We start from the raw sequence: 8,897 nt of genomic DNA, 5'->3' as shown, positions 1-8,897 counted from the left end.
TATTCCTTCTCTTCTGTCAGAAACATCCTTTTCCATCCATTACCTTGACTCACTTGGCTAGGTACTGCTTACTTTGTAAATTACAGCTAAGATGTTGCTTGTTTCTGAAAGCCTGACCTTGTTCACCAAGGGAAGATTAGATGACTCTAATACGAGCTCACATAAAATTTATATTTTCCCTTTTTTATTATATGCCATTATATGCCATTATATGCCACCGTTTGTCCCATATTCCTTGATTTTCAACATCTGGTACAATGCTTGGCGTCATCGGTGTTCAATAAATATTTGATGAATGACTACATCAGTTGAAAAAATAAAAGATGGAATGGATGAAGAGATAAAATTAGTGAATTGATGGATATATAGATATTTTTGTCAGTTTCTGAATGTGAGTTACACCAGATAAAGTTACTATGTATGAAAAGAATGAAGTTAAATGAATTCAATATCTGATCAAGAGAAACATACAAAATCATACTGAAGTTACTCATATCATTCATTCATCAAATATTTATTAAATACCTAGCAGTTACATCAACAGTAACCCTTTTTTAAAACTGATTCAAGCACTTATTACGTTCTTACTATTTATGTCATAAAGTATCCTTGCTACTTTGCTCCAATAATTTGTTGTTTTTCATGTGTTTTAGAAGTGAATCATGAGCTAAACCATTAAAAAAAAAAAAAAACCCTGCCAGTTATACATATAGCACATATGCTAAAAGCTTGATAATATTTTTTCTCTTTTCTTTCAAAGGAATTTTAAAGCAAGGGAATAATTGTCAAAGTAGACCCAATGTGCACTTTTCATGAAAAATTAACCTGCGTATGCATATTCAAAATAAGTGACTGCAAATGAATAGGGAAATTCGTTCTGTTCTGTCTTTGTGGAGATCTCATTGGTAGTATAGTGATCTGCATTCAGATCAGCTACAGACCCGAGATTGAAGGAGAGTTCTGTCGATAGACAGGATGCTATGTATGCTCCACCATACGCTAAGAATTACTTCCAAGAGTTGAAATCTTGTTTCACTTAAGAAATTAAAAAATAAAATCAAGGGGAAACTAGGCACCATGCAAAGAGCAATACTTATTTCAAATTAGAGCTGAACTCTGGATATCTAGTCAAATAGAGTAAATTGTCTTGAAGATGGAGGAATGTTTGTAGATGGAAAAGGGATCTCTGAATATACTAGCCTCCATTCCTTATAAATCTGATGCCTTGTGGGCCCCAATGCCATCATTCTCCCTGAGTTTGGAGTTAGTTCATTTCCTGTCCACAAATGACGTACTGATAATGCTTGCTATACTTACCAAGGTGTGGAAGCAAGCAGAATTTCATACAAAGAAGCATGTAAATATCTCTAGGAATTTATGTAGTGTCCTTATCAGTACAGGAACAGAAAGGCTAAGCTAGATCTGGGTTATCACTGATTATAAATTAGGTGAGTGTCTCCATTCCAACTACAACCAACTTCCAGCTTTTGTTTCCAGGTTTTATTCCAGTAAGACCCCTTTTATAATAGGCTGGGTTATAGATATTAAACCTTGACTTGTCTTTGGCTTATTTCATAAGAAACAGTTTATGTTACCTCCACTAGGGACCATGCTTATTTTTAGTAGCTCTTCTGAGTTTCTAGAGTAACATGCAGCAAACCAAATCTCATGTGGATAAAAAAAATCAGTCAGGTCTGACAGTACAATGTAATCAGGTTCTAGAATGTTTATAGCCTTTGTCAAAACAGTGGAACTAAGATGAAACTAAAATATTCCGTGCAATATTTTACGATCCCTCCCATCACCGTAACAACAGATACCCCGAGCAGCTGGGACATTAGTAGCCTATTGAGAAACTCAGCCTTCCTTTGTGAACTTTACCTACAATTTGTAGATGTTTGCCTTTGGAGGTCTCATATTCTTTTTCTTCAGAGGTTTTGGCAGCTTAGGTCAGTATGCATCAATTTAGGATCTGGGAAAATGTTCCAGAGGGAACTAGTTGTAACCAACACTTTGACATTATGCATATTACTGGCCTTGCTTCTATACAGACTCAATAGACCAAAAAAAAGAAATTAAATAAATTAATCTTTTACAATATCTGAATAAACTAAAAGGTAGTGGAGAGTGAGTTGTGTTACTATCTAGGGAAAAAGCAATCCCTTCAAGAGAGATCAAGGATACATGAATCTTAAGACAAGAGAGCACAGGAATGTTTGACAAAAAACACAGTGATGGGTCTGGCAGGAGAGGAGAGAGCAAAAGGAAGAGTGGGAGTGGAGGCTAGAACACACAGGGACACGTATGTCTTTGTGAGGTTTTTGGCAGCTGCTCTGCGTGACGTGAGAAACCATTGAAACTTTGTTTTTAATTGAGGCGAAAGTCACTTAAAATTAACCATTTTAAAAAATATTTTTATTAAGGTATAATGAACATACAGTGTTATGTTAGTTTCAAGTGTACAATACAATGGCTCAACATTTCTATATATTACTCAGTCCCCATCATAATAAACACACTCTTAATCCTTTTTATCTATTTCAAAGTGAACAATTCATGTAGTACATTACAGTATTGTGCAATCACCACCTCCATCTGGCTCCAAACCCTTTTCATCCGTCCAAATTAAGATCCTGAATGCATTACAGAATTACTCTCCGTGACTTCATGCCCTTAGCCCCTGGTAATCATCTATCTACTTTCTGTCCTATGGATTTAACTGTTCTGGATATTTCATATACATAAAGTCTTTCTGTGACCTTCTGTGACTTACTTTTCACTTAGTATACTGTTTTTTAGCTCCATCCATGTTGTAGCATGTATCAGCACTTCATTTCTTTTTATGGCTGAAAAATATTACATATGAATATACAACAATTAGGTTATCCATTCCTGTATTGGTGGACATTTGGGTTGTTTCCACCTTTTGGCTATTGTGAATAATGTTTCCATGAACATTCATTTACAGTTTTTGTTTGAACACCTGTTTTCAATTATTTTGGATATATACCTAGGAGCAGAATTGCCTAGTTACATGTAATTGTGCGTTTAACTTTGTAAGGAACCAAAACTTGTTTTCAGTGAAGGGTTTTTGTTCAGAGAAAGGACCTGATATAATTTATGGTTTTAAAGATTATTCTTAGTGCTATGAGGAGAATAGTTTTTGGAGAATCATGACAGAAGCAATGAAACAATTCAGAATTTAACTGCAATCATCTGCCTTGAAGCAGCATATAAGCAATGGAGAATAGAAAGAAGTGTTCCAATTTAGGTATGAAGAAAAAGCTGACAATATTTGTTGATCGTTTGTTTAGACATGAGGGAAAGAAAGCTTGCAAGGATGATTGAGGAATTAGAAGATAGAAATTACCAATATCTCATAAAAGGGAAACTGTGAAGTACTAGGTTTGGGGGATATAACCAAGGGTTCATCCTTACATATCTTAAATTAGCAATATCTTTTCAACATCTGTATCATATACCTATAGCTATATGACAAACCACTAACCACAAAACTTTGTGGTTTATTTGTTTATGTAACTTTGTGTTAGCGTCTGGGTCTGAGCTCAGTGGAGTGGTTCCACAGGCCTCATTTGGAGTCGCTTGTAGCTGCAGTAGGCAAGTGGATCAGTTGGGAGCTGGTTGACCTAGGGTACCTCAGATGGAATGGATCATTCTCCTCCACATGGTCCTGTTCTCCAACAGACTGTCCCAGGCTTTTTTTTTTTTTTTTTTTTTTAGATTTTATTTATTTACTTTGGGAGAGACAGAGAGAGTGAATGAGAGCACAAGCAGGGGGGAGGGGCAGAGGGAAAGGGTGAAGCAGGCTTCCCACTGAGCAGGGAACCCAATGCGGAGCTGGATCCCAGGACCCCAGGATCATGACCTGAGCCAAAGGCAGACACTTGACGACTGAGCCACCCAGGCGCTCTGATCCCAGGCATTTTTATGTGGAAACTTCAGGGCAAGAGGAGAGAATGGAAACTGCAAGTTCCTTTGAGTTCTTCGCTCACAACTTATACAATGTCACTTTCACTCTATGCAACTAGTCAATGAAGTCGCAGGTGCAACCAAGATTCAATGGGGCAAAGAAGATTCAACCTCTTGATGGGACCATCAGCATCACATTGCAAAGATGTGTATAAAGCAAGGGCAGAATCAGCGGCTTTTTAAAAATCTAGTCTAATTCATCACACCATCAAAGCTGAGATATTGAGAACGTAATCAGTTATAAGCTCCTGAAGTTCAGGAGGGAAAACTAGGCAGACAAGGGAATGGTGATTGATGAAGAGATTCTTTCCAAATGCTGATACCTGATGTCTGAAAATTGAAAAAACAATGAAATAAGGAGGAAACAGAAAAGTGAATCAGATGGATCTATCAGTGAGGTAAGAGGAGACCAAGTAAAAGTTGTGTCCAGAAAGTTAAATTTGGAATTCAAATACACCAAAGATGACTGTGCATTTGTTGTTTAAGCAGTACATAGTGGCTTTTCTGACAGTTAAGTATCTTTGCAGTTGCCTGACCAACATAGTGACTGTTTTCTCTCTAGCCCCAGGCTAAGACAGGGGCAGGAGTTTATGTGAATACCAAAATTCTTCCTGTACCAAGCTCATTAAAAGATCTGAACTTCCATTAATATCCAGGGAAAGTAGGCCAGAAATTGTCTGCAATGCTAATGGGAGCTATGAATTTGAATTTTCATTGAAGTAATAAGGCCATGTGTTTTAAACAGTGGTAAAACTCAGTGGTGAGGGCAACTGAAAGACATTTACTTTATAACCATGTTGAGAAGCATATTTATTAAACATCTCCCTATATGTAAAATTGTTCTAGGTCCTCACAATTACACAAAATTGAATGAAGCACTTGATCTTGTTTTTCAATGGTTGCCATTTAAATAGGACTTCATAGATGAGATAATAAATTGTATAAATTGCTACTGAGAAGAATGATCATATTCACACAGAGACATATCTATGCAAATCATGTAAAGATATGCTTACTAATAGAGTACAGGGGAGAAGGTATAGAAAAAAAAAAGGGTAAGCATGAGGCAGCCAGAGCAAAATCCCCACCAATTAGTAGTGTCTATAAACAAATCTCTTAGTCTAATAAAGACATCAGCTGCCATTTATTGTTTTTACAATGTTTGGAGCACCATTCTCAGTACACCCACATCAATTTACTTAGTACTCACAACAACCAATAAGGTACAAGACATTCTTTTGTGCCTATACCACATCTGATTGGCCCACTTGTTTTCAGCACACTTGGCAGCACCCACCTCCCACAAATGTCTGCTTCAGTGGCTCTCTGCTTTCCTGCCTCTCAGACTTCCTCTGAAACCTTAGAGCCACTCAGCCCGCATGCAGACATAGTTTCGGAGAAGTCCTCAACCAGTGGGGGACAGGAGTCAGTGGATAAATACCTCAGCTTTCCTCCCTTTGGAGGGATCATTTTGAGATGCATTCTATGGAGTCCCTCGCATGATTCCCAGAGCAATTCAGCTTTAGTTGTCCACCAGGGAAACTAGCCTAGAGACATATCTTTCATTACCTTTTCTTCCCTTTCTATTTCATTGTCCTATTTCCCCTCACTCTGCTTTCTGTGATTACCTTCCAAATTAGCTGTATCCAAATCCATATCTCAGGCACTGTTTGTGGAGAACCCAAACCAACCCAAACAAATTGTTCTGCACTTTAACAGATAAAAAAAGGAGGTTATAAACATTTAAGAACTTGATCAAAATAATCTATGGAAATTATTAGAATCCAGACTGGCCCATAATCTTCCAGCATTAAATAATACTGAATCTCTCAGAATCAAGGTTTTCATGATTTAATTTTTACAGATAAATAAAATATTTATAGACCCCACTGTGAGATTCTATGATTCGAAATTATAATTTCTTATGCATAAAATAAAGAAAATATATTTCCTTGATAAGAAACTAAGACCTAAAACATTGAATATTCTGGCACAAAAAAGCTCTCCTATTTCCCTACCATTCTCAAAACAAGTTATCAAAGGAATATTCTCATATTTTAATCTGAGTGTTTTACTGTAATAGATGTTGCATTGAAAGATCCTATTTTTAGGATTTTTAAAAGGTTTTCTTTGTAATCTTTAACTCTTGGTTAAGATCTTTCCTTCTGGATTTACAGGGACCTATGTGACAATTACAGCCTGCACTTAATATGCAATTTTATTGTTTAAAGTGCTTGCACACGTTTTTTTCCCTAAACTGTTACAACAACATTATGAGGTACATGAAATCATTTTACAGATGAGGAAACTTAATTGCAGTGATTGAGTCTTGCCTACACTAATGTACTTGGCATATAGCAGAACCAGGTAATGAATTCCCATCTTCTTGTAACCCAAGGCAGGGCTTTGTCTCCAATAGCATAGCCATTTATGAAGTCTGTGATTATGGCCAATGCTGAGGAAAACAGTAAGGAACAAACTCTCTGAGTGGGCCATGTGGAAAGGAAATGGTTTAAGAGTTTATAAATAGCTGCTTCCTGCAAATTGGCATTTTTTTATTCTCTGCATTTCCAAAGTCCATGTAGATGCACAGAGAAATTGGGTTCTAAGTTTCAGAAAAGAAACACGGTGTTGCAGTACCAAGTACTCAAGTTTTAGACCCTGATAAGAATAGGAAATTATTCAACTCCACTGGAAATGCCTACCACTTAATAGTTTTTCAGTCTCTTCACCCTCAGTTTGTTAATCTTTAAAGTGATACTGATAATACTGTTTCAAATAAGTATAAACATGAACTTAAATTGAAACTATAGGGGCGCCTGGGTGGCACGGCGGTTGAGCGTCTGCCTTCGGCTCAGGGCGTGATCCTGGCGTTCTGGGTTCGAGCCCCACGTCAGGCTCCTCCGCTATGAGCCTGCTTCTTCCTCTCCCACTCCCCCTGCTTGTGTTCCCTCTCTCGCTGGCTGTCTCTATCTCTGTTGAATAAATAAATAAAATCTTTAAAAAAAAATTGAAACTATAAAACAGAGTCAAATCATAAATGGCTATGGTCACCTTTTGCTAATTTCTAGCTTCTGGTTCTCAACATATATGAAAAGGAGAAAACAAGAATATGTGTACAATCACTTCACATTGGCCCTTTCTTAAAAGTCAGGGAAATCATTTTAAATCAGTTTTTTCAGTCCTTTATATCCGCATGACATTTTCATGTGATATTAACAAGCCAACAATACCTACTCTGATCTACAATATCCCAAGCTCTGTTCTAATCTGTTGACACCTGTCTTCTTCTTTTTTTCCCCTACAAGTTATTGATAGCTTTTAAAACATCTATTTAGGTAAAATACACATAACATAATATTGACATCTCAACTATTTATAGATTTATAGTTTAGTGCAGTTAAATACATTCACATTATTGTGTAACCATCACTGCAATCCATCCCCATAAACCCTTTCGTTCTGCAAAATCAATACTTTATAATTATTAAACAATAACTCCTCTTCTCCCCTCTCACCAACCCCTGACTACAACTATTCTACTTTCTGTCTCTGAATTTGACTACTCCAAATACCTCATATAAGTGGAATCATGCAGTATTTATCTTTTAGTGGCTGACTTATTTCACTTAGCATTATGTCCTCTAAGTTCATCCCACATTGAAGCATGTACCAAAGTTTCCTTTCTTTCTTTTTGAGCTAAATAATATTCTACTGTAGTATAAACCACATTTTGTGTATCCATTTATCCATTGATGATCCTTGGATTGCTTCCACCTCATGGCTATTGTCAACAGTGCTGCTCTGAACTTGGTTGTATAAATATCTCTTCTAGATCCTGCTTTCAGGTTTTTTGGATACAGAAGTAGAATTGCCAGATCATTTGGTAGTTCTATTTTAATTTTTTCAGAAAATTCCATGCTGTTTTCCAGAAAAGAGGTTGCACCTTTTCTCATTCCCGCCGACAGCACCCGAGAAGCATGAGATGACTGCTCATTATAGTTTTGATTTGCAATTACCTAATGATTACTGATGTTGAGTATCTTTTCACATGCTTGTTGGCCATTTGTATATCATTTTTGGAGAAATCTCTATACATCTCCTTTGCCCATTTTAAAAAACATGGAACATTTCATGTGTTTGCATGTTGTCCTTGCACCAGAGCATGTTAATCTCTATATCTTTCTAATTTTAGTGTATGTGATGCCAAAGCAAGCATCTAAGTTGTTGATTCTTAATTTGAATTTTTAGTGTTTCATTAACACATTTTCCTGTTCCCAACAAACTACCATCCCTCACTACGCACCTACACTCAACACTTTTTTCCATAAAAAATATAAAAGAAGATTTGTGTATATTCTTAAACTTATTTCTTCTTTATGTTCAAGTTATTGCCCCTTTCCACTGCTTGATTACTGATAGCCCTTGAGTTTTGTTTTGCTTTGTTTTGTATTTTTTCACGTCCCTAGGTTTGGGGAAGTGGAGAATTTTAAGGTCTGACTTAATGATGCCGCCTTAAACAACCTGATCAAGGTAGAGATGAGTAAGGAGCAATATTTCAACCTTGTATCTAAAGAGGGCATTAATCTTGCTCTTTTTTTAAAATTTTTAATCAGAAGTTCCTAATTTTCTCACCATTGATGCAAAAATCATTTATGCTTGCAGCACAACCAACATAAATCATTAACACAAAAAAGAATAGTAAGCAATCTTTAATCAATATCACTTCCTTCCATGAGACACGGTGGAAATGAAAGAATACAATTTGTCATTGATCAGGATTCTTGCAAACATTTAGCCAGGGCCCCATATCTTCCCAGTACTTACTTTTCTCTAGCCATGCTGGCCTTCTTTATGTTTTTAGGACAAATCAAGGTCATTTCCTTCCCATGAACTATGCACATCTT

General features: G+C 36.5%; 1 pseudogene; it reads right to left on the bottom strand.

The window, feature by feature from the left end:
• Positions 1–8,106: 8,106 nt before the first annotated feature.
• On the bottom strand, positions 8,107–8,205 carry LOC121104327 (annotated as a pseudogene).
• Between the last annotated feature and the right edge of the window lie 692 nt (positions 8,206–8,897).

The sequence above is a fragment of the Ursus maritimus genome, unplaced genomic scaffold (assembly GCF_017311325.1).
Source record: "Ursus maritimus isolate PB19 unplaced genomic scaffold, ASM1731132v1 scaffold_20, whole genome shotgun sequence".
Lineage (NCBI taxonomy): Eukaryota > Metazoa > Chordata > Mammalia > Carnivora > Ursidae > Ursus > Ursus maritimus.
Note: the sequence above shows the minus strand (reverse complement) of the source record. Positions and strands in the feature narration are given on the sequence as shown.